This window comes from Nipponia nippon, unplaced genomic scaffold (assembly GCF_047370975.1).
Source record: "Nipponia nippon isolate SJK-2023a ecotype South Korea unplaced genomic scaffold, ASM4737097v1 scaffold_7, whole genome shotgun sequence".
Taxonomy (NCBI): domain Eukaryota; kingdom Metazoa; phylum Chordata; class Aves; order Pelecaniformes; family Threskiornithidae; genus Nipponia; species Nipponia nippon.
In genome coordinates, this window is record NW_028262391.1 from 6,368,075 (window position 1) to 6,393,318 (window position 25,244).

Genomic DNA, 25,244 nt, shown 5'->3' on the forward strand with positions numbered 1-25,244 from the left:
TCCAAGAGGTCACCTTAAATTTGGTCTGACAAACCTGAAATCTAATGGAGCATCTTAATGGAGCTTTAAGGTGCCTGATGCTCTAATTCAAGCTGCTGTGGAAGAATAGTATTTCAGGGGAAGGAGCATCCAAGAGAGCAGCAGCACAGTACCATTTAAGAAAAAGAAAAGTCCTTCCAATTTTAGTTTCTTGTGTATTTTCTCATCAAGGAATGCATATTGAGCTACAGGGCTGGGAAAATCCTAGGTCAGAACTATATGTTAATGCTGGAAAATGTTTGAATTAGGCATTAGTTTTAAAAAGTACAACATTTCTGGTGTTTAAATACATGCAGAACACTGATCCTAAACTACACAGATGTGAAGTCCCCCATGAACACGTGTGATCTTTCACTGGATCCGCAGCCTCCAATTTAAACTACAATGTGGATGTGAAGCAGAACCCCTTTGGCATCGTGGTGACCAGAGTGAGCAACGGTAGAGTGCTGTAAGTAATGTTGGTACTTTTGCTGAATAACATGGGTGTCATTGGTTTCCTCTGAAAGCGCAAGTTACCACACAAGCAATGTATGTCCAGGATGCCACGTGTGAGGTGCCCTCTTGGACATGTAATCTACTTCTTTTCTGTTGACTGATGTGTGTTCTCCAAGGACTTTTGTGAGGCTTTGGAAATAAATTCTGTGATATAGAGAGCTCTGTCTAAAAGGTGTTTGGTGTGGCTCTCTGTTCACTTTCCCCTGATACTAGGGAATAATCCCAGCCAGCAACTAAGCACCACACAGCTGCTTGCTCACTCCCCCTCGGTCAGCTGTCCCAGCTGTGTCCCCTCCCAGCTTCTTCTGCCCCCCGCCCCCAGCCTGCTCATGGGTGGGGTGAGGAGCAGAAAAGACCTTGACTCTGTGTAAGCACTGCTCAGCAGTAACGAAAACATCCCTGTGTTATCAACACTGTTTCCAGCACAAAGCCAAAACATAGCCCCATACTGGCTACTGTGAAGAAAATTACCCCTACCCCAGCCAAAACCAGCACATGCTGTAAGTAAAATATTTGATGGACTTGTATATTGCGTGCTTTCATCCCATTTATGTTCTAAAAGTAAATAAGTAAAACCTACAAACCGAATGGCATGGCTTTCAGACCCATTAGAAGGGGGAAGTGTCAGGATGAACATGCTTATTAAATCAGTCCAAGAATGATTACCTGCCAGAGTGCTAGGCCAGTTGGATTATCAGTGCTTCAAGTTTAATTAATTAGCAATTACTTCTGTGCTCTTATTAGTATTGTTTTCTTGCTTAGAATCCTCCATAATGATTGATTTGCAATTATAGAGAGCACAAAAGATGGACTTGGTATTCAGTAGTGCATGACTGATTAAACAGGTATATGGAGGGGGAATAAGAAATCTAGTCCAACAGAAACACGTTGAAACAGTGCTCTGGAAGATTGTTTGTATTTTCCTTAGGCTGCTGTTTAATTTGATAAAAGTGGTTGCGTTTTCTGTCTCTAAACAAACAAATGACAATGCTTGACTCTGAGGATCTCAAAGAAAGCAGTTGTTAGCATGGGATAAGGGCAGCCCCTCAGAGATAAATCCTTGATAAATTTGTTTACAGAAGATGAGTGCTTTCCCCCAACTCTTGAACAACCAAACTTAAGGGAAGCCTCTTTGGAAAAGGAAGAGTAGGGATCAATGTTTTATTGCAGTTCATCACAAAAGTCCTAATTATCCAGACAGTTATGAAGCCTATGACCTTCCATCATCGTTTGTTATGCTTGAGGCCCCCAAAAGAGTTAGAGTTCTGATTGACCTATTCTCATCATCATTTGTGAGACAACCTGAAAGATTACCATAGCTCTATTGGAAAGACAAACTTTCCCCTCCAAAAAAAGCTACTTTCAGTACAGTTTGTGAGCAGATATGCAAGACATTAAATCTTGGAACGGAATCATTAAAACTGGACAGGAATACATCAGATGAGGATTTGACTTAGGAAGCCTCTGTCAAGTGTTAGTACTTTTAACTTTAAAAAAAAAAGAAAAGGTGATATGAGCAGATTAAAATTGTAGCAAGCACCTGGTTTTCTCTCTTGTTTGTGCAGTGTTTGCACTTAGTGTTTGCTAATGCACTGTGTATTTATTCAATAGTTTAAGGACCTCTTTATGCATAAAAGAATTCACTGATAATGACATACTCATAATGATAAATGCAGTTATAGTGTACTAATACATCTGAAGTGATAAAGTCCCTTAAGATTAATGTGACTGTTTGTGTAAAGTCAAGAGAAAGTTGTGTTACTCTCCTCTATATGAGTGTCCTGACTGTTAAATGTCACAAATATCACAGGAAAATACAATTGTAAAAAGTTTCTAATTAAAACTACATCAAGTGAGTAGATAAAAACATATTCCTTTGAACCGGTGTATGATATTAATACACATCAAGGTAGTGTGCCATCTTAAAGTAAGTCATTTTCTCTGCTTTTGGGGAAAGACTGCGTTTCTGCAGACCCCTGTAAGCTCTTGGTTTAATGAAGCTGAAGATAACCTTCAAATCTGAGGATCAGCTTCATTCCAGTTGCTCTCTGCTTTGAATCTGGTTTAACTCACAGTTACATTCTATTTATGACTGTTTCATTTAAAAAGTGATGACTGATGGAAACTGAAGCTACTTCCAGGTAGGGGTCAATTTTGATATGTTTTCCAATTCAAAATGTTCAAAATCTTAGAAGAATGAAAGAGGAAAATGAACATGCCACAGGAGATGTGATCGCCATCAACTGGGGTTTGAACTATGCAAAGGATCACGTTATGCCTTTAATCTGTGCTCATCTATGCTTGGTTTATTTGAGAGCTAGCACGTAGCCATAGTCTGCCTTTCCTTATAGTCACTGGCCTAGCAGGACTCAAGAACTCTTGTTCATTTTGGCTGGGAAGCAAAAGCTGCAATTGATTTGCAGAATCTGATGGAGTGGATTATTTTTGTGTTTCTGTCCACCCACGGAAATGTTCCATCTGCCCCGCTGCTGTGAGTGGCCACAGAGAGTGGATTCAGGATTCAGCGCAACAGATGCAGGGTGGGAAACTTTGGTGGAAGAGGGGAGTGCAAATGTACCCCTGAAAATGAGTATGGCCACTCGTGTGAGAGGTTTCTATAGGATCAATAGGCACCGCTCATCTCCTCTTCTGTGCAAGGGTCACTCTGTTCCAGCCTCGCACCATCCTGCCTCCCTCTGCTTCAGCTCCCTGATGGACACCTGAACCTGCTATCCTGCTCTAACTTAAAGGAGTTGATTACGGCAACAATTCTTGTAAAATATTTTTTTTTAACTTGTTTCATCAGGTTTGATACTACCATAGGACCACTGCAGTATGCTGACCAGTTTTTACAGCTATCAATCAAACTACCTAGCAGCAACATTTATGGTGTGGGAGAGCATGTGCATAAGCAGTACCGGCATGATGTTAACTGGAAAACCTGGCCTATGTTCAGCAGGGATATCGGCCCCTCTGGAGTAAGGACTGGTTTTATTACGCTTTGTTACTTGCAGATGACATCTGGAATCCAAGCCTATTATACAGTGGACACATTAATAATATCCACTGAGTTTTTCCCCAAAGACTTTTCAGGCATTGCATGTTATTACTAAAAGCTAGATGCTACTGATGGAAGTTTCCTGATTTCTGATTCTTGTGTTGAGATGTGGTTGAAAACCAGTGGATAAACATTAATATATGAGACTCTTCAGTTTCTACTGATAAACAAAATAAATAACAATATGTGCTAATGCACTGCTGTGTGCAGCATTCAGTACAGATGACACATGCTTCTTCAGTTAACATCCTTGTAACTCAGCAAATGATGGAAAAGTTCTCCTTAACAGCTGTCTCTTTACAAGATAAAATATGTCTGTCAGCAGTTATTTGTTTCTATAGTCTTTATGGCTGTCTCTTTCCAAAACGATTTCTGGGGCACCCATTTGTCGATAATTATGAGAGAAGACTCTTACATCTGCACGGAGACTTCCTTAGACTTGGATCCAAGTTTTCTTAACAGTTGCACGCTCAGGTATACGGTGTTGCTTTGCCAGTTCCTCGCTGCAGTGATTTGCTAACAGAGATACACTGAGTATATGTGGGTTAAAATCAAGTGAGGTGCATTTTCTGCGTGTTGCTTTTTCCGACTTTTTACTCCCAGAGACAGTCTTTTCTGTCGTTTGGGGATGTAAACAATCAAATCTTATTGCTATGTTCATGAATATCTTTTGCTCTCACTAGGGAAATATTTGCTAAATCTTGTAAGCACTTACTTGAGCTAATGCTGTGAAACAAAACATTGAAAACCCTACATGTCTAGTACATAATCAACACATTATGGACCTTTTTGAGAAAGAAATCAATGTAGAGCATGAATGAAGGAATATTTGTTAACATTAATATTTTTGGTTTGTTTTTTTTGTTGGAGTTCCTAAAGTAATTTATTTTTAACTAGCTAATGAGCCTTGAATAAATACCATTTGTCACTATTATCTCAGCTTCATAAAGCAACAATCCATTTGCTTTACTTTGAGAGAGCACTTCAGTGTTTTGCTGAAATAGGAGCTATAATAATAAAAAAAAGGGGGAGAGACCACTGTATGTAATTAATTAATAATTTGGAATTCGTACCCCTTACCTTGAGACACCTTCTCCAAGTTTTTTCTGAGAAGGGATTGCAACGTTGGGTTGATGTGTGGCAAGGTCAGCACTGTCTGAATGAGCTCACTGGGGACAACAATGTTAGTGTTGGACATCGTTATGAGCTAAGCTGTTAAAATTAATTAGGTGTCTAAAGATGCAGGTAGATAGTTCTGCAAGCGAGCCATGGAGATTTGTATCTCTTTTGCTGTTCCTCCTGTATTTGCGCTATCTGTCTGTCTGCCCCCGTTAGCTAGCAAGGAGGGGTCACAGAGAGGAAAGTAAAAAATTGCTGCGCCTCAACCTCCTCCTCTGGCAGCAAGGCTGTTCCCAGCTCTGCTGGTGGGACACTCAGGGGGTCAAGAGGACCTGAGCCTCCTGCTTCTTGTCTAGATCCAGCTGGAGTTATGACAACTGTAATTGTGTATTAGCAGCCCACTGCTAATACAAGCATACAATAAATACAAGCATCCCCCGCCCCCTGCTTCCTATTTCTTATGTCTTCTGAGTCTTCTACCTTTTCCATGTTTTGAGTAAATTTCTTACTTTCTTTGCAAATTTGATAGCTGTGGGGGAATTTGACAGGAGAAAAATAATTATGCACTGTCAAGATAAAATTACTAGAGAAGGTAACACAGAGTATGATTTGGACCAGTGAAATGTCATGAAGCTTGTTTTTGTTTTCAGGACCAAGATCTGAATTAGCTTGCATTTGTCTCACTATAAACAAGCTCTATTATATAAATAATCCCATTTATTTTCTATCTATCTTTACTAAATATTCATTTTATAAACTGCCTCTTCTTAATAATTAGTATGTTGAAGTTTGAAGATAGTTCTTACCTGAATAGCTCTATTGAGTGTTGACTCATTAAGTTAAACTAACGATGAACAGAATCAAGGTAGGCTAATTTCAAATTGCTCAAGTCCTGTTTCTCATTAATTTGTTCTGAGTTTTCATTTGCAGGGGAAGAAGCACAGCTATGAAAACAACTGTTATCATTTCTAGGTTTTTGGTGCTAATAATAACGGAAAAAAAAATTAGAAAGGAAATAAAAAAGAAGCAAGGCACTCTCTTATTTCCACAGATTAGACGTAAAAATGATTGCCTTGCAGGATTAAGAGAAACATAGATTAGATATAAAATCTAATCTCTGTTGAAAGGTGATGAAAACACACTTCATGTTCTATTGTTCGCTTGGTGTGCATATATTTTACCCAGAAATAGTACTGCAATATATACAGACTTGCCTGAAGATCCATCATATCTGCTTGCTTATGTTATCTATATGTTTGGGGAAACTTTTGTTTTAATGGAAAGTGTTCTCGTAAAGGAGAAGAATGCCAGGAAAGAGAAAACAGAACTGTAGGAAGGTGTCAGGATTTTTATTTTTGTTGTTTGCTCTATTTTGAGAAGTTTCAAGTGCTTCCTGGGATGTATTTTGAAATATCCCAGAACCGATACTGCTATTAGATTTTAATCAGCTTACTTTTCCTTTTTGTCCTTTAAGGCAATGCATAACTTATATGGAGTTCAAACGTTCTTCCTGTGTTTGGAAGACAGCACTGGAGCCTCCTTTGGTGTTTTTCTAATGAATAGCAATGCCATGGGTAAGAAAGCTTTCTCTGTAGCTCTGAGCATTGCAGTTAAATATCTTTTTAAATGATCTGTGGGACTGGAATCAAAACTGAGTTGATATGGATGTCCTTTTTTTAAAAAATACTGTACTATGTAACATTTTAAAGTTGTCTCCGGATATCTGATGGTAGTCATTACTGTAAGCATTTAGTAGTATTTCACGTACACAATATAAGCAGTGAGTAGCTCACAGTTAACTCGAAGATTGCAATGGAAACCTGAGGGTCAGAAAGCTATATGGAGCCTCTGCAGTAGCCTGAGTTAATCAGTGAGTTAATCATTTTATGCACTGAACAAATTGAATACATCATCCATTGGTGTACTCAATTCCACTCCCTTAGCAAAGTTGCGTTTATAGCTGTGTTAGCAGTAATGGATGAATTCTTTTGCTATTTGAGTGTTGTCATGAAGTATACAAAGCTCAAGAGCAAAAAACATCACAGAGCACAGATCAAACTGTCAGCCAAGAGTAGCATTTTGGTTTTGTATAGTAATACTGGCCTTAGTGCAAATATTAAAGAGAAAAAAGGGCTTGAATGCCATGAATGTGCATTAAAGAGAAGACAGGAAGTATTCAGATCAAAATGTGCTTTAGAAGTGATATTTGTATTGAAGACATTGAAGGTAATCTTTATATGCTCATGTTTTCCAAGACACTTTGTATGGATGCAGAGCAGAAGTGGAGGAAACACTTCTCTCTTTTCCTTATCATTTCAAATTAGAGACATCCATTTATAAGGGAAATAGCCAAATTCCTTTCCATGATTTAAATTTGTGTGACTTTTGAGCTTTTTTCCTAATGTATGCATATTAGCACCAAACAGGAAAGTAAAGGTTTGGAAGAAATAAAACAATGGGCGGTGTTAGCTCGTAGCCAGTTTAATGCATAGTTGAATTTGAAAGAAGAAAGGTACAAATGTATTGAATGGCTCAGTCATTGAATGTGGGCAAGGAGAGATGTGCAGTGCAAAGCACAGGGAGCCTGGAGGAGCAGAACCTCAGGTCACACCACCCAGAAGGCAAACACCGTGCAGATGTGCAGAAATAAGCAGCCACTTTTCATGTGTTTGGCAGAGTGTTTTCTGCATGATGAAAATAATCATCATCTGATATTTGTTTTCAGCCTCAGGATCCAGCTGTCTTTGGACCTGATTCACTTTTGGTGAACACCTCCAAGTATTACTTGAACATTCGCTACACTTTGCTGCCCTACCTGTATACGCTCTTTTATAAAGCTCATACTCAAGGAGACACAGTTGTACGGCCAGTTTTGCATGAGTAAGTTTACTCCTCAGCCCTTGTGATAATTTTATGAGGAATAAAAAAATGGGACACATCAAGTGTGGTTAGGGACTATCTAAACACTGATGTAGTCTGTGAGAAGGCACATTGGACTATATATAGACAGCTTCTCAGTTCATGAAATACCTTTTTGGAGTAATCAGAAGAGTAATCAAAAAACCGTCTGTAATTTCTGCGTATACGCATACATTATTGTCAGTCACTCTTACGAGTTGCTATGAGATGTTATTGCCAGCTCATCAAATTATTCTCCACCATCATATACATGTATTAGAATATATGTTTCCTTGCCTGGAAACTCTTGAATAAGCTGTGTCAAGAACACACGCACGCCTACACTTTCACACATGGGTAGAGAATACTAAGTAAACTAGTACGACCTTACCTTCTCACCTTCAGATTGCCTCGGATTAAAAAAACAAGCAAACAAACAAACAAACAAAAAAGGCCATTTTGGTCGGATGCTCTTTAGTCATGATTCTAGACAATGGGCACCCTGAAATATTGGGATTGCTGGTGATGGTATAGTTCATGAAAAAACGGTTACTGCTATATCCTTCCCCCTTGCCCAGGTTCTACTCGGATGAAGTGACGTGGAGTGTGGACAGGCAGTTCCTGTGGGGTCCTGGGCTGCTTATTTCCCCTGTCCTTGACCCGGTAGGTTTGGCTGTTTTGGTAGCTCTCTCAAACCCTGTCCTGGGGCACAGGGACACATTGAGTCACCAGTTCCGGCTCTTTTCTCTGGCAGGGGGACAGCAGCATAAAATCCCCAAGTTACACTGTTCCTGTCACTCCTTTATTGCTCTGATTAGAAGCCACCTTCCAGCCTTGTGACCATTCTGTTATTCAGCTTCTGTTATCCTAGCTCCTCTACTGTATCTGTATTTCCTGCTGAAATCACACTCTGCCTCCTTGTTTATGCTGAACAAGCTGAACTGCAAAAATAGGCTCTGCCGTTTCCCTGAGGATCCCAGGAAACTTGCTCTGGTCCTATGTGAGTCTGAACTCTTCTGTCTTGACCAGACCTGTAAACTCTATTGGCAAAGAGATTGCAGAGGGCCTTGTTTGTTAGCATTAACACAGCTCTATCTCCAGTGCAAACAAGGTTTTTGTTAGATCCTTAGACTATATTTGTTTTTTCCTGGGTACATCACATTACTTGTTGACGGATTCCTATCAAGCCTAGGTTTTGCTTCCTTTTTCTCCCCCCGCCCCCCTCCACTTATTGCTCCCAGTGAGAGAGCCCACAGCATATTTTGATCACTGCCGAAATGGAAAATCTTGTGCTTTGTGCTGTTAAATCCCATTCCTATTTTCCAGTCCTCTAGGGAGTCAAAGTCATCCGGTCTGATACTCTGATTCACCTCAACTTTGTCTCATCTCTGAATTTCCTTCGGAATCAGCTTCTCTTGCTGCATTTCAGCTTGTCTGTGGTGCGACAAGAAAACAGATTGTGGCTTATTGTGGCAGAATCTTGTAAATAATGATTGTTAATGCCAGTAACACACATGCCATGGAGAAACACAAAACATTTGTTAAATACATAAAATGAAAGCAAGAATCTGAAAGATGCCAGGCCAGAAAAAAGTGGGGGAAAAAAGATGATCTAGAGATACTTGTGGATGTGATCTGAGCAACTGGATTTGAAGGACTGTGACTTTGGGTTGCCTGAAGTGAGCTGCTGCGTTGTAGAGCTGACAGTCTTGTCTTTGTTCGCGTTTCAGGGTGTGGATACAATTCAAGCGTACATTCCTGATGCAGCCTGGTATGAGTATGATACAGTAGGTAAATGCAGAGGATACTCTGGGGAGATTTTCTAAATGGTTATGTGACAAAATAAGATTGTCAGTCCTGTTTTGGTGTCAGAGACCTAAAGTAAAGCCCACAGAAAGGAAAATGGTGAGACAAGGGGTGAAGGGTGGTGGGTTAAGCGCATGAATCACCGCCTCAAGAAAAGGACACAGAGGCGTGGAATATAGCGCAGGAGATGGGAAGCGAGATTGAGTGGAAACTTTAGCAAAGACCATGTTTGAAATAAAATAGAATAATTCTAAATATAATACAGGAGAGTTTGCAATTATTGTTAACTGATCTCGTTTCTGCAAATAAGTTTCCCGCTGCTGTGACGATCCTTTGGATGGGTGAAAAAGGACATTGTTCACGTCCGATTCCCATATTCACGTCAGAGTCCCCCCAGGACTTGCTCTCTCCACCGCCTGAGCCAAAACCAAATAGCGAGAGGTGTTGATTTATGACGTTAGATCATATGGACACGCAGTTGTTTTACGCTGTGTGCCCACTGGCACATAGATATTTATGCGACTTAAGGTTTTTCTGAGAGGAAGCACTTAGGTGAAACCCAGGACTTAAGAAAACCTTCACGGCTGCGCGTAATGCAACATACCTGTTCTCTTTTACATCCCTGTCAACAAGGGGGCAAAAATCCCAGTGAGGAAACAATGGACCAGTATGAACCTGCCGGCAGACAAACTGGGACTTCATCTGAGAGGAGGCTATATTTACCCTACTCAACAACCAGCTAACACAACAGTTGCAAGGTACCCTTCAAAACTAGACGCTTTTATGTTTGTGGGGTGTTGTGTTGTTTTGTTTTTTCCAAGGCTGGGCTGAGGACCTTCAAATCAGAAGCAGCCCTTTGTATTTAGCACTTGCACCTTGAAATATGGGAATAACTGTGAGCCACACATGACTTCCACAACTGTTTATATTACAAGTTCAGTGATTAATTACAGGTTTATTTGCACAGCGTTTTGCAAAGTTGCCGTGTATTTTAATCCATTTCCGTGAAAATGAAAGACAGCCAAGGAGTAATATCTAAGGCAATTCTCAAAGTGTCGCAACCCTGTTGAGTGCCACGTTCTTAACAGGAACGTGAAGGATGTATTAAGGCTGTTTAGGTGTTTATTATACGTGTAAGACAGAGAGTCTCTCTTTCCACAGCCGCAAGAATCCAATGGGACTTATAATTGCCCTGGACGACAGCAATGCAGCTTCTGGGGACTTGTTCTGGGATGATGGAGAATCTACAGGTGAGCAGTTATCAAGAGTGAAATAAGTATGCTTAACAAGGCATTAACCCTTAAAAGTTTCAATCTTCCCGCTCATTTCATGGAGCAAGAATACGACATTGTTTTAACACGCTGTTAATACTTGCTCCTATGCCAAGAGTTTTTCACCACTTTTAAGTGGAAAACTGTAACTATTCTTAATTTTTTTTCTTGTTCAGGTTTCACTATAGCCTTAAATATGTAAAGGTTTGGTACATTGGCATGCTGACTGTTAAACCACACTGTCAAGATTGATATCTATTCTGGTGTATATCCAAATTAGTTTCAACGGGTGCAAGAACGCACGTAATTAGTGTTCGACACTGAGAATGAGTAGAAAATGAGAAACTAGCACTGTTGCTAACTCTGTGGAATTATTGAAATTGCTTGTGAAAACAGTAGAAATTTTGTTAACTCAGAAGTATGGTATTGGAGCCAGCGGTTTTCGTGCCATCTGGTTTCCACAGCATAGTGGCGCATAAGCACGCGAGTAAGCGTGTACGGGCTGTATTTGTCATGTTGCCAACCTCGCCTTCAGTAAAGCTGCCGGAGAACTTGTTTCGCCCTGGGGTAGTCACTGTGATTATGCCAAGGCCTGTCAACCTCATCTCTTGTGACGCACTGGCAGCGATACTACTCTACCTCACCAGTTTTTTTTTCTGTCAAACAATTTACAACACACACACCTTTTTTGCTTAGGGTAAGATTAAGGTTGCAACTTAACTGAACTGACGTTAAAATTCAAAAACAAACAGACACAACACACACCTTTAATATAAGGTTAAATTTTTTTTGGCTTTCAGTAAAGTTGACTTTGGAATACATGCGTGTCTAAGGAAAGCAGAGTTCATTCTAGAGCAATGGACAGAACCTCTCCATTATATATCCATAGATACATTATTCATTTTAGTCTTGAGATGAAGGAAAATTTGAAAACTGAAGCATCTTGAATGGTGGGATTTTCTGTGGGATTTCTGATGATTTAGGCATCCTGTTTCCATCAAACTAAAAGGATTTCGGGTACTTAAGTCCTTTAGGATGCTTTTGCAGCCTTTCTCCTTTATTACATACTTTTAAGAAAAGTCAGCAAGCAGTTCAAAGGGTTATCCTGAAATGATTTTTTTGAAGAAGCTTTACAAAATACTCAAGGCTTCTATTAAAATGATTTAAGGACTTGTATTTGACAGATTTTATTGTTTTATTTGCAACGAACCATAACATTCAGAGCTACGGGCTTTGGTTCATGGTGTATGCCAGTTAATACTGTTGCATTTGAAGTAGACGTGATCTTCTCTAATTCATGTCCTACTGTATCCATAGGCTGCTGTCAATGGCAAAAGCGTCGGAGCTTTCTTTAGCTACACTGGAATAAAATGTAGGTTAGAAAATAGGAAAATCTGCAACAGTAAGAATGTACAGATAAGAATGAAGTTGGGGTAATATTAGCCTTGAGGTAAAAATAAATAATGCTACAATATTATGTGCATGTTTAATTTATAATCCTGAAAATTAGGTCTGCATCCCACAGATCGTGATTCATGGAGGTATTTTGTCTAACCATGCAAGTCCACATGTAGTGTCCAAATTAGTGCATTCTTACCTCTGTCTTCTGATACACTTAACAATCTTCTAGGTACTTAAGCGTTCCAATTTCTCCACCTTATCCTCCCGTTGCTAAAAGCTACCTTTATGCTTAGTCACAATCTATTTTTTTCAGTTGTGCAGGGTCCAGGGCTCTGAGTAAACTTCCATGACAGCCAGCAACACTTGGGGTTCAAAACTACATCCCCTCTTTCCTAATTGCATAGCTACCTTGGCCTCTACTGGAGGTCACTGTCCTTCTAACAAAAGGAGCAGAAAAGAAAATGTAATTATGTTTCACTTCCAATGCCTCAGCTGTCACTGTGAGATTTCATCCTGGGAGAAGTTTGGGACAGGCAGCTGGAGGGGCAAGGCTAGGAAACATTTGGCTCCATTCACCGGAGCACCTCTGTCAAAGCCTTCAGCCTCACTCACTGGTCTCCTTGAAGTACCAAACTCCCCATCAGGTATTTCCTAGTAGGACATATACATCAGAAATCTCATCTCAGAAGTCCTTAGTCTGAAGGATTTCTGCACCCTGCAGAAGATGCTGGTGGAAGTCTTTGTGCAGTCTGTTAGTAGGACAACTACAGAAAATGCCAAAGAGTAAGATATTTGTTCTCCAAATGTAAGGTGGTGGCAATATTAGAAAATTAATTAGAAAGAAAAAAAAAAAAAAAACAACTTAGAAAACTTTATGCATTTGCCCTGTATAACTCCCTTTTGTTATTTTAAGTATACCAAAGCTCTCTCTCAGAAGAACTTTCAAGCCTCTACTTTTTTTTTTAAATTTTGTGGAAGTTTGGGATGCATTTAAGAAATAGAGCTGTGATTTGGCTGATTATTGCTGCCATAAATATTGAAGGCCTTGGGTGGTTGCTATATGTACGGGTGACAGCTATATGTACTCCTTTGTCAAGGCCTAAAATAACGAAGCTATTATTGTACTCACTTCTGTTGAGAAGCAAAACAATAAAACATCTCATGATTTTATTTCCTGCCCAAAACTTACAGGTTGAAGTCTTTTCAGGGAAACGGTTTACAATTTGCTTCCAATGACAGTATTTTTCTTTTCGTACATGGAAAAAAAATGCCAGATTTCTTGACTCAGCTTTTGTATTTCATTTTCACAGTGTTGTGTTATTTCCTCTCTTATGGTTCCATAGCATAGATTATTAATATTATTGTTATTTTTGCATGAAAAGTGCTTATTTATGGTATTTTACAGGATTAACTTTGAGCCATACATCTACATTTAAGAGAAGATAAAAAATAACAGTAAAATAAAAGATAGGTATATTTTAGAAAAGCTTGTATCAGTACATTTTTGGAAAACTTTGGAAAATTTGAATCTGCTGGGAGACTGGCCTAAGGAAAAAAGAAGCGTAAGAGAACTGTCAGTTCCTCAAAGAAACAATGGTAAGAGCAAAACTGAAAACTTTCAGATGGAAATTTTAGTGAATGCTTAACGTGGCTAAATCATGAGCTTGTATTTGGCCTGAAGAAGAAAATGTACAGAGAAGACAAACCAAGTCAAGTTACTATGACATATACTTAGCCTTAATATACATAAATTTATGTGTAATTTGCATTCCTTCATTCCTGTGGAAAGTGCATTTCTGGCCAGAAAAATCTGTTCTTAAGGTTATAGGGGAAAAAATATGACGTTCCTCTTAACTTTGGTGGGCCTTAGCTAGAGAGATCAATCTGCTTACAAATTTCACTCCTCTGCACAGATTTAGGTAAATAGGAGACCAAAAGAGAGCAGCAAGAACAGTTACAGATCTAGAAAACATGCCTCATAGGAAAAAGTTGTGTTATCTAAACTGCAATAGAAAAGAGAAAATTCTAAAGAGATTTTGAAAATGTGAAAGGCTGTTACAATGGCAAAAAACCTCCCACATTCCCAATGAACAGGCAAAAAGAAAAGGCTTTAATTCCTTTCTGTTAGAAATGGGAAATCCTCTACCACAGGGGTTAAGATAATGAATCTTAAATTCTGAGCTTTAAAAGAATACAAAATACAAATCAAGACTTGAGAACAGGTGAAACCACCAGTAGAACTGGACAAAATAAAATAAATATTTGAGTATAGCAGCATGTTAAATGTAAAAACTAACTTTTTCCCTCATTGAAAAAATATAATTTTATATTGTTTTGGAGTTCATACAGAATCTGCTCAGTGCAGCCTCTGAACACAGTAATGATAATAATTAGCAATTTATTGGTCTCTAGCAGTGGCACAGACTTGGTTTTAATGCCGTTCCTTTCTGCACGGCAAGTGTAACTACTTTCTTTACCTTTTAGGTACAGTTGAAAATAAAGCCTACACTTACTATGAGTTTACAGTTTCCAACGTAAGTATTTTATTTTAAATGATTGTATTTGCATTTTCAGTGTTTGTCAATAGTATCTTCAAAGGGCATTCTTTTCTCCCTCCTTACTCTCCTGTAATATTTACCGAGAAGCAAAATATTTGACAAAGTCAAAGAGGAGTCATGTTCAAATTACTGTAATTTAACTGGGATGAAAACTTGCTATTTGCCTTTTCTTATTCCAGTTAATATAAGTATCTAAAGAACACCTGTTTCCTTTCACATAACAAACTGAGCAGCAATATTTCTTGAGCAAGAGAACTGTAAAGCATCAGTGGCAGTTAAAACAGAGTCAAAACGGAGGTGAATGTAGTGTTTGGGATTCTTGAAACACTGGAAATTTGAAAAAAGCCTCTATACAACTGTAAAAATAGAGCTGAATGTTTCCAAAGAGTGAGAGGAAGACCCAGGCCTTGTCTGAACCCACAGAATCTACTTCATGACTAAGTTCTAGTTTTAAAATTTTTTTAAACTGAAACTGGCTTGGCAGGGCTGATTTATGGCAGAGTGAAGTCCAGAGAGTGTTTCTATTTTATATTGATTGGAGCTATCATATAACAAGGATTCCAAATGATATGATAACATATTTTTTTGTATAAATATGAATGAAAGATCTAATTGTTATCCCAGTCCAGAGCCAAAAAAAGAAAAATGTGAACAACTTGGCTGTGTCTGGAATGATTTCTCTACACTAATGAGACAGAAAGGTTTCCAGAATCATAGCTTTCTCTTTATAGTTGTTACAGTGGAAAAAGTAGTCTGGCAGGTTTGTCAGATTTCAATAAAATGGGGGCACAGACATCAGCTGGCCTGTACTAGCGGATTTTATTTACCTCACTAAAACTAAGGTACCTGGCAACCGTGTAAGCTCCTCCAAAGTATATCAGAAGTTCAGGAAAAACATGGTATTTTTTGAAAGATGGAAAGAAATAATATTAGAGTTATGAAAAAATAGAACAGACTGGAGATCAGCATCTTCCGCTGCTGCCTTCTGCTTCACTGGCACCGTGGCCTGCAAGGCTTATCCCCTTTGTCTCACCTTCATAGTCACTGAAGCACATTTGAAGTCAAACCGATTCCTCTGGATCTCAGTTTGAGAAGAAATCCTTGAATGCCCTGGAAGTTTTGATTCATATGTGAACTTAATTGTTTATATCCATGTCAAGGAGGTATTTCCAAATCATAATCCCTGACATGCAGTTCTTTACCTCATAGTTTTATTTATTAATATGGCTATAAACAAACGGGAGCAGCGTGCCCTGGCAGGGTTGAACTTTAGAGGATCCCTCCAACTAAATTTTACAGCTTGGACACATCTCCTAGGCATGAAGGCCAAAATTCTCTGTTAGCTGCTCTTGAACCAGCAACAGCCGAAGTGTCTGAACTGTCCTGATTTTGTTGCCCTATTAGGAATTTTTTTTTTGTAATTTTGGACATTTGGAAACGGCTTTTCATGTGAAATCGAACTCTGGTCCTCTGCTTTGGACCAGGTGTGTTTTGAACTCTTGGTCAAGTTGAAAGGTGCTTTGAATTGGGTGGCGACAGATGAATAAATATTCATTAGCAATTAAGACATGCGGAGCCGGCATAGTTTCAGTTGAACAGCTAGGCAGGATTGATGGTAAGTATCCAGAGGTGGAAGGCTAATGCATTAACCTACATCAGCTCGTCTAACCTCAGAATACCTAGCTTGAGTGTTTATGTTCAACTGTAACAGGAAACTGAAAGTAATTTTGATCTTGCTGTCAGGAGATCTTAGATAAATAGGATGTAATTCTCAGTGGATAATTTAAGGATAATTCTCGTGAATAAAGCCAACCCAAAGGTCTTATCTGATGTTGCCTGAATATTGAATGAGTTTTGGGTACATCCTTTTATTATCCCCTCATTAGCATTTATTTATGTAGTAAATGCTTGAAATACTTAGATGTCTTAGCTTGGTGCTATTTAAGACTGGTGTAAAGTAGTGCTAATTAGCAATTATTTAGTAATGGTTTATTAAAGCACTCTTGTTGCTTACTGTTGTATTCAGTTATAATGAATAGTTTCTCAGGAATTGTCAGGAGGTTAATATTCAGACATGGACCTTCCCCCTGCCCCACCCAGGTTTTTTTTATATGGATGATGTGGCAGCGTTTACCAAGGTTTGCAGTATCTTCTAAATTAGCATATACTCTGTTTATAAATGAATATTCTGTGTCCACATTCTTATGGCCAAAACTTTCATCAGTTTATTTAAAATTCCTGAGGTATCTTTCTTTTCATCCTAATAGCTTCCATTCTTCAATTCAGCTAGAAGTGAAGCTCTGGTGGTCAGAAGTTTGAGCAGCGGTGCTGTAGCTCTTGCAGTTGGTCTTATTTCAGCCACGTTCTGCTCAGCACAGTGATCTCGCCCGTGGTGCAAGCAGGGTGGTATGAGCCTGAGCTGCTGGAAAGGATGCGCCAGAGAAGGTGAGGTGGGTCTGTGCAGGTCGGAGCTGAAGCTGTGCTTCCATGGTGTCACTGCAATAAACACCTTCTACAACTGGGGCTAGCTAGGAAAAAACCAAAAGAGCTCAAGCATGTCTACACCTGCAGCGGCACCACGGACTGTCTCAGGACAAGCAGGCAAAGGCTTCCTTTTGAGTTTAGCAGCTCTAAAATCACTGACCCTGAGCAGACACCATTTTCAAGGTACATTTTAAAGACAGTTTACCCAAGTCTGATCCTAAAGAAACTTATTGCTCACCTAGCTGGGGAGCAATTCTTGGTATACCAGTTCTGAGGACTTCATCCATATAAATGTTAGGTTGTGCAAGCTTAATTGCTGAGCTGTGTTATTGAATAAGATGGCCACGGTGCTATTTCTCCTATAGTTTAATTTGGATGTAATTACTCGCCATTGAGCGTTTCTCTGTCCCAACACATTCAAACACAACACGTTGCCTTTTCAGCAGAGACTTCTATTATGAGACAGCCACCAAGGCCGTCCCGGGGCGATGCTCCGCATTGTAAGCGAGAGCAGTCAATCCAAAGGCACCGCTCGGGTAGTCATTCACAAGGCAGAATGGAGAACAGGTCTCAACATTTTGATCAGCTGTTGGGAACAGTAATTACTCAATGATAGCCTCAGCAATTACAGTAATTAAAATATAAAATACTTTTTGTTTCTAGGTTTTGCTGGGATAGCCTGGCTTACTCCTAAAGCTGCTGTTGGTTTTGCCTTACGCTGTACGTCTAGGGAGGGAAAATGAACACAGCTTTTTAATACTGTTAATAGAAGAAGGGCTCGATTATGTCCTCTATTTAAAACAAGTTCAGTGGTAGTGAAAAGGGGAAACAGTGACTTTTAAAATGCAAGCTGTGTGCATTTACGTTTAAGAATTTATTTCTCGGCTCCCAGGGAAACGTCGCTATCTGTTCCTTACTGAAGAGTACCCCAGCCTGTTTTAGATAACGTCTGATCTAATGATAATACATCTGTGTTGTTTCATTTCCAATTCAAGGAGTGAGCAAGGAAGCAGTGTTTCTTTATAGGTCTTAATGACCTTAAAGCCCTTGGTAACTTTGCTATTAGCATAAAGAAAGAAAATATCAAGGCTGCTTGAGTTTTTGACTGAGTGGATGTTCTATTTGGCAGCGTGCCATTGCAGTGCTGCCAGTCAAGGCAGGAGCGAAATTGCTGACAGGACAGGAAGGAATGTCTGATACCTCTGCTGTCAGCCAAATCACACGCGATTTGGGCCTTGTAAGTAGACAATAATTTAATACTGAAAGAGGAATATTACCATCGTTTCTGTGTATTAAGTATGAACTGAAATGTAGTGAAATATTTTCTTCTCTTTTGAGAGGTACCGTAACAGAAATGACTGTGACAAATTACACAGCTTATACAGGTATTCTCGCACTTGAAATTTGTAGGAAAATGTGAGTTTAAAAAATATATTTATACACGTATATGTCAGCTCCTAATTTATTCTTCGGTACTAAGTGAAGGAGTAATTATGCAGCTGAAGACATGTTGTAATAATAATTTATTCTAATACTAAACCATCCAAACAGGAAGACCGTTCGCACACAAAACTCACGAAAGCCTAGAACTTAAAAGTGCGCAGCAATTTTTCACGTAACAATGGAATTTTGGTTCTCCATCCATTAGAGAGAGGGAGCTTCTGGATATTGGCTTAATGCTGCTCTTTCAAGATAAGACTTTTGCATCGACTTGAAAGCCAGAACCCTTCCTAGGGAATCCAGTGACCATTTGGAGGTAAATTCCAGCTTTGTGACATGAGTGATTGCATTTCATGGGCACAGCTGTGACTCAGTCCTGGAGCAGAGAGCTGGCACCTTAGTCAGCAAAACACTCGGGCCGTGCTCATCCTTGAGCAGTTCTGCACACGCCCTAGACTTTCTTTCCATTTGAAATTTTAGCTGCAATTTCCCAAGCGTTGTTGAAGGAGGGTGAACCAAGCAGAGGCTGAAAATGTTTGATAGTGTGTTAGCAAGAAAGAAAAGATACTAGAAAACTTACTGTTTGTCTTGGAAGAAATAATTACAGCACATTAGTCTGGTTTAATTACTACGGTAATTTAAGTGACTTGTGTATTTCTGCTGTAATTATAGTGTCACTAAAGCTGCAAATCCTGTAGAAAAATAAATAAATAGTGCCTTATTGAAGCAGCTGTTTAGGCAATTATTGTGGAGCTAGCATTGGAAAGCAGTGCAATTCAATCAGTGTAGCTTTCTAACTAGTATTGTGGCTTAGTATTTTGCTGTAATGATTCACAGTGCATGTGCATGGCTGCAAAGGAATTGTTCTAAGAAAGCGGAGCAGTAATGCATCGATGCGAGTCACAGAGCATAGAGCAACAACACATGCTGCAGAGAAAGGTGCTCATATCCTTGGTGGAGCAGCTAGAAAGCATCAATTCCTCTCAACTCAGCTCATTTTATTTTTTTTCTTCCCTAAAGCTTACTTGGTTACCTTTGCAGGCACTTTTGGCAATGGCCAAGGCTTGATTTAAGAAAATTTCTATTTTTTTCTTTTTAATTTTCTGAGGTCATGGGATTAATTGGTGAATCGATTCTCCATCCATCTCATTCACACCCACACCTCCAGGGTCTCAGGAGCTCTTCTCCCGAGTCATCGGCAAGCCGCAGTCTCCCCTCCCAATGGCACTGATCCTGAGCAAGGCCATAGGGTTGTCGTGCCAGAGCACCTTGAAAAGTCCACGACAGTCCTTGCCCGGTGCTCGCTGTTTCCTTCTATCCCCCAAACCCAAGCACCTGTATGTTTCCTGCCCTGTAGGTTTTTGCCTCTCATCTGGGAAAGAGAAATAAGTCCCACCATCCTCAAAAGGTTACCAGCCTCTGGTCGAAATCTCTCCTGCTTATGGGGAAGGCAAATGTGATCAGACCAAGAGGCCAGCTAATGCCAAGGTAGTCACACACCTTGGTAGTCACTCCTTAGCTCTAAGGCCTGTTACCTGCCCCAAGCAGAAAACAGCTGGTTTCCTATGTTTGCTTCTAGACAAGTCCCTGTTGGTCATTTCAGATTGATATCTTGTCATCTTGGTGTTTCTGAAGGGACTACAGACCCATGACTTATGTTGTTGTTCCAATACCTTTCTGGCAGCTAGAGTTATACTGACAGGTCCAGTATTCCTGGCACCTCTCTTTTCCCCGTTATGATCTTTTTGGTAGGAGTTTTGTTACATTATTTTCAAGTGTTGCTGCAAGTTTTCAGGTACTTTAAGGAAGGAGCGGTGTGCCCTGGAACACATCGTGGAGCCCTTAGAAAACGTGCAAGTTGGACTACATTCCTGTTTCCCCAGACAGTAATTATCCTGAGCTGGCAATCTGTATTTCAGCACCTCCTTCTTTTGCCAGCTCTCTTTCCAGCTGCAGGTTGGCTGACACTGCTGAGTTTCTGCGTATGTGTGAATCGTAGTGAGTTGCTGTAAAAAGCACCTCTGGATTGGATGTGTGCATATTGATGCCTACAACAATGCTGCCTTTTGCTATGGAAGTAGAAGCCCTTCTGTTTATTTTCAACCAGGACCTTATCTAATAAATTCTCATGTAATATTTCTCATGTAACTAGATTTTTTTTTTGTCTATTTTCAGTGTCAGCGTTTTGCAGAGTGCCACCAAGGAGCGTGGGATTGTTACCACCCATTCCACATATCCCAGTAGCAGAAGATGGGCAGGACACTGGCTGGGTGATAACACTGCAGCTTGGGATCAGCTGGCTAAATCTGTTATTGGTAGGTAGAAGGAAAAGCACCTGTATTCAATTTACTGTGTGCAGTTATTTCTTTTCCTTCATCTACTTGCTTTTAGTTTCATGCGGTTTTAGCTGAAATAAGCCCTTTAGTTCAGCAATCAGAATTCGTGGTCAATTCCTTTTTTACTTCTTCTTTGCTTCTGCACCGGGTGCTGGGAGCTCTTTCATTCCCTTGGCACCGGCCACCTTCGCGCCCTGTGTCCTGCCGCTCATTTCTTTGTTTGCTCCTGACCAACCAGCTCCCATCCCTTTCTGTGGCAGAAAACCATGACCCATTGGAGAAATTGTGGGGTTTGTGTTTTGTTTTGTTTTCTTTCTTCTCATTCAGCGTTACAGTCTGTGTTATCTAGGTAGCCAACAGCATACCAAAGAGGGGGGAAAAAAAGCCCAGCTAGTAATGTTGACTTATTTTTCCTTTCAGGTGTGATGGAGTTCAGTCTCTTTGGAATAGCTTATGTAAGCTAATGAGTTATTACCTTACATTAAATTATCTTCATGCTGTACATGAATTTATAGTATTGGTTATTTTTAAACTTTCAGAGAGGAGCTGATATGTGTGGCTTCTTCAAAGACTCGGAGTATGAGCTGTGTCTTCGCTGGATGCAGCTGGGCGCGTTTTACCCATACTCAAGGAATCACAGTGAGAAAGGAGCAAGGGTGGGTCGCAATTCTTTAGCGGTTCTTAACAGCTGGCCCTTTGCAATGCATGTTCAGAGACCAGCCGGAACATCGCACAAGCTGGCCTGCCTCAAAAAAAGTACATTGCAGGCAAAATGGACAAGAAAAGAAGACTTTTGGCTCTTTATCAGAGAAATAATTGTCTTTATTTATATGCTGGCTGTGCCGTACGCCTCCCCCTCACCTGGGAGGTTTTATGCCCGCAGAGGGGCTGCTCTGGGATTTGGACCACTTGAAGGAAGCATTTTCTAAGTTTGCTTTGACTGAGTCAAACTCCTACATATTATTTTCCCTGTATGCCGTTTTTATTTCGACGCACTACACTGGCAAGACCGAAATAGAGCGCCTTTATGGCAAACGCACTGAAAGGAGCAAAACGGGCCTTGGTGCTCTCAGCCCTAATTATCCGTAATTATACAACAAATGAGAAAACGGAACTGTGTAATAAGATTCTGGAGCAAGACCTGGCAATTTCTGTACTTTGCACGTTTGCCACCATCAGATATTGTATTTCTTTTAAGAGTAAAGGAAAATAATTGCCTAAATGTAGGTCTGTGCTGGCTAAGGACTATATTGTAGAAAGCTGTAAAACAAGATAACTGGAAAAATAAAAAAAAAAAATGGAAACAGCACTTCTCTTCCAGTTAAAGCTTCAGGTCTAGCCGAGGAGAGCTATTTATATGGCATATATCTAATGGATTAAAGTCTCCTTTTCAAAACCTGCGTGCTTTATCTTGCAGCGGCACACCTTTCGATAGCACTTTTAAAGCCTTTAAAAATGCAGATTCAGGGTTATTGTGTTGCTTCCAGTCTTACCCAATTTGCCAAGGTATTGTTCAGTCCATTTAATAAAGATGGGGAGTGCTCCTTGACATCAGCCATTAGTGCTGCGGTCTCTTCTTGCAAGTCCTGAGTGCTGCCCTGCAGAGAAGAGGGATAATAAATGATGTACGCTGGGATGTGTCATGCCTTCGGGACACTTTGCATTCAACATTTTTTACACTACTCCCCCCAGGTTTTTCTCACCTTCCCTCTTTCTACTTCCCCTCTGAGGGCTGACAGTGATACCTCCTGGTTTTACTGTCACTTACTCCTTAAGCGAAGAACAAATAAATGAAGGTGCTCTATATTGGAGGGGAAATTTCCTTGGCTTTGTCTTGCTATGTTGATTTTTTTTTTTCTTTTTTCTGAATGAAACACTCCAGCTTGAATAACAATGATTTCTTCTCTTTCAGAGGCAAGATGCTGTTTCCTGGAACTGAACACTTGAGGAGATCTCCAGGAATGTGCTGAATATAAGTTACACCCTGTTACCCTATTTCTACATGTTACTGTATGATGCCCATGGCAGCACTGGGATCCACCCCGTACTCCATGCGTAAGTGCAACTCCTTTGCTGTCCTTATCAGGAATTTCCACTCAAGCTTCTGTAGTTACAACCCTCCTAACAATTTTTCTCTCATGTACAGTTTTTTTCTCTCATGTACAGTTTTTCTCTCATGTACAGCAATTTTCCTTTCAACAAAAAAGCACGAGATTAAGAGTATGAGCTTTCAAAATCAAGTCTCACTTGAACAGCACTCTTGAAAACATTAGGTAGTTACTCCTGCAGTAACAAGAGGATTTGCAGTAACAACTCCTCCTAATTAATCTGTCTAGCAAAAAATAATCATTTCATTCTAAAAAAAAAATATGTAAAGTATGAGCAATTCAGTAGAAGACTTTTTTATTTTTTCGTAAATAGGATGAAGATATTGGCTTTAGGGGACAATTCGAACTTTTATCAGCTCCTTTGGAACATATCAACCTGCATAGCCAAGGCGGATACATCCTTGCTTGGCAAAGACCTGCTAATACAACTTTGTACAGGCAAGATTAACTGAAAATTTAAAATTTAGTTTTACGCAATGACATATAAATGCTACCAGTCCTCAGAGAAGCTGCATGTATGATAGCACTGGAACTTTATGGCTGGTTTTTCTTTTTGGTTTCCTCCCAATGGTCTCCTGTAATTTAATGGTATGGGCTTAGAAAGATGACTATGGGAGATCAATTGAGTGGTATACAATATTTCTAAAACAACTTCACGCATTTGATAAACATGAAATGTGGTTAGCTGAGGGAATTCAGGAAACATTTTGTTTTCCATAGCTGAAAAAACACAATGGGACTCACTGTCGCTTTGAAGGATGCTCTGTTTGCAGAGGGACAGCCTGATTGGGATGATTGGGATGTATGATGCTTCTTGCCCTCGTAAAATCGTTTTTTGCTGTGAGGATGGTCGAACGCTGCAACAGGCTGTGCAGAGAGACTGTGGAGCCTCCACCCTTGGATATATTCAAAGCTCAAATGAAAAGAGACAAAGCAAACCCCAAGGATATGAACTGGGGAGAGATGAAACAAACTACAGCACTCCTTGAAAACCAAGTACTGCTCCGTAGCTGACTTATGAGCTTTTCTGTCTGCAGTTTTTAACGATAACACAGTTGTCAAAGTGGAACCTCCAAGCCGTAAGAAACTGCGTCGCTTAGCCGTGGCTTTGGAAAAGAAGTGCTGGTGGTTGCTTCTGCCTTAGAAGTCCTCAGTGCAGCGTGGGGCACTCGAGGAGGAGCAGTAGGAGCAGATGGAAAGGATGGACCCTGGCCAAAGCAATCACATTGCTGCAGGACATATCTGAACATGCCTTCAGAGACAAAACGGAAACGAAACCTCCAGATTAGCATTATAGTAAAATGATTTTTCCTGATTGAAACCGCATAATGTTATGATTCATAGAATTAATATGTTGTATAAACAAAATTGGGCCCTGGACCTAAGGCAACACAGCTAACAAGGATTTGTGTTCAAACCTATGGGAACCATAACCGTAGATTATGTGGGAAGCTTTAACGAGTTTCCTCACCATTAATACATTTAAATCATCATCAGATAAGAGATACTTAAATGTCATTTATCCTTTCCATCCAGAGTGTATTACCCTTGTAATAACAATAAGCTGTCACCCAAGATTACTGCAAGTAATGCAGAAAATGGTGTTATTTTGCATAACGCTGTGTAGGGAAGTTTGCAGGATGGTGTTAGTGGATTTTGAGGTGCTTCACATACACCACAGCCTGTTAGCACTGGAATTCAGAAATGATGGCCATGTTTATGGGCGTCTGATGCTAAAGGAAATTAGCATAGGTTACAAGGTGCAGCTCAGTAGGATGCCTGTGATCTGGTTTTGTTAGTGCGGAAAGGCAAGAACCTACAATGCCCATGGTTATGGGCACTACTTTGAGTGCATTTAGCGCTGAATAATAGGATCGATAAAATCACAACAGTGATTTCAAAGAAGCATCAGCGTCTCTCATGGTCATGTGTAATTGGACAGTGAAGAGAGGTGGATGTGGGAAACGTCTCCCATGCCTTCTTCAGTGAGAAACATTTTTCTCCTCCTGGTCTTAACACCTTTGATCTTCCTAATGCTGTTTGTTTGCCGCCTTCCGTATCTTACCTCTAAAATGTTCTTATTTTTTGTCCTCATTTAAATTGCATGCAGTCCTATAAGAAAGTATTTTATGTCTGAAAGCATACGTCTTCTGGAAATAAAGAACTTTCTTTATGTACAGATAGACATACCAGATATTTGTGTATAGTATATGGACACAATTCTTGAACTG

General features: G+C 39.9%; 1 long non-coding RNA gene across 1 annotated transcript; it reads left to right on the top strand.

Moving 5' to 3' along the window:
* The first annotated feature begins 431 nt into the window (after positions 1 to 431).
* LOC148050775 (uncharacterized) lies at positions 432 to 6,285 on the top strand. The gene is made up of 3 exons (XR_015700384.1): positions 432 to 487; positions 3,341 to 3,512; positions 6,186 to 6,285. It is a non-coding gene; the product is annotated as an uncharacterized LOC148050775 (long non-coding RNA).
* The last annotated feature ends 18,959 nt before the right edge of the window (positions 6,286 to 25,244 follow it).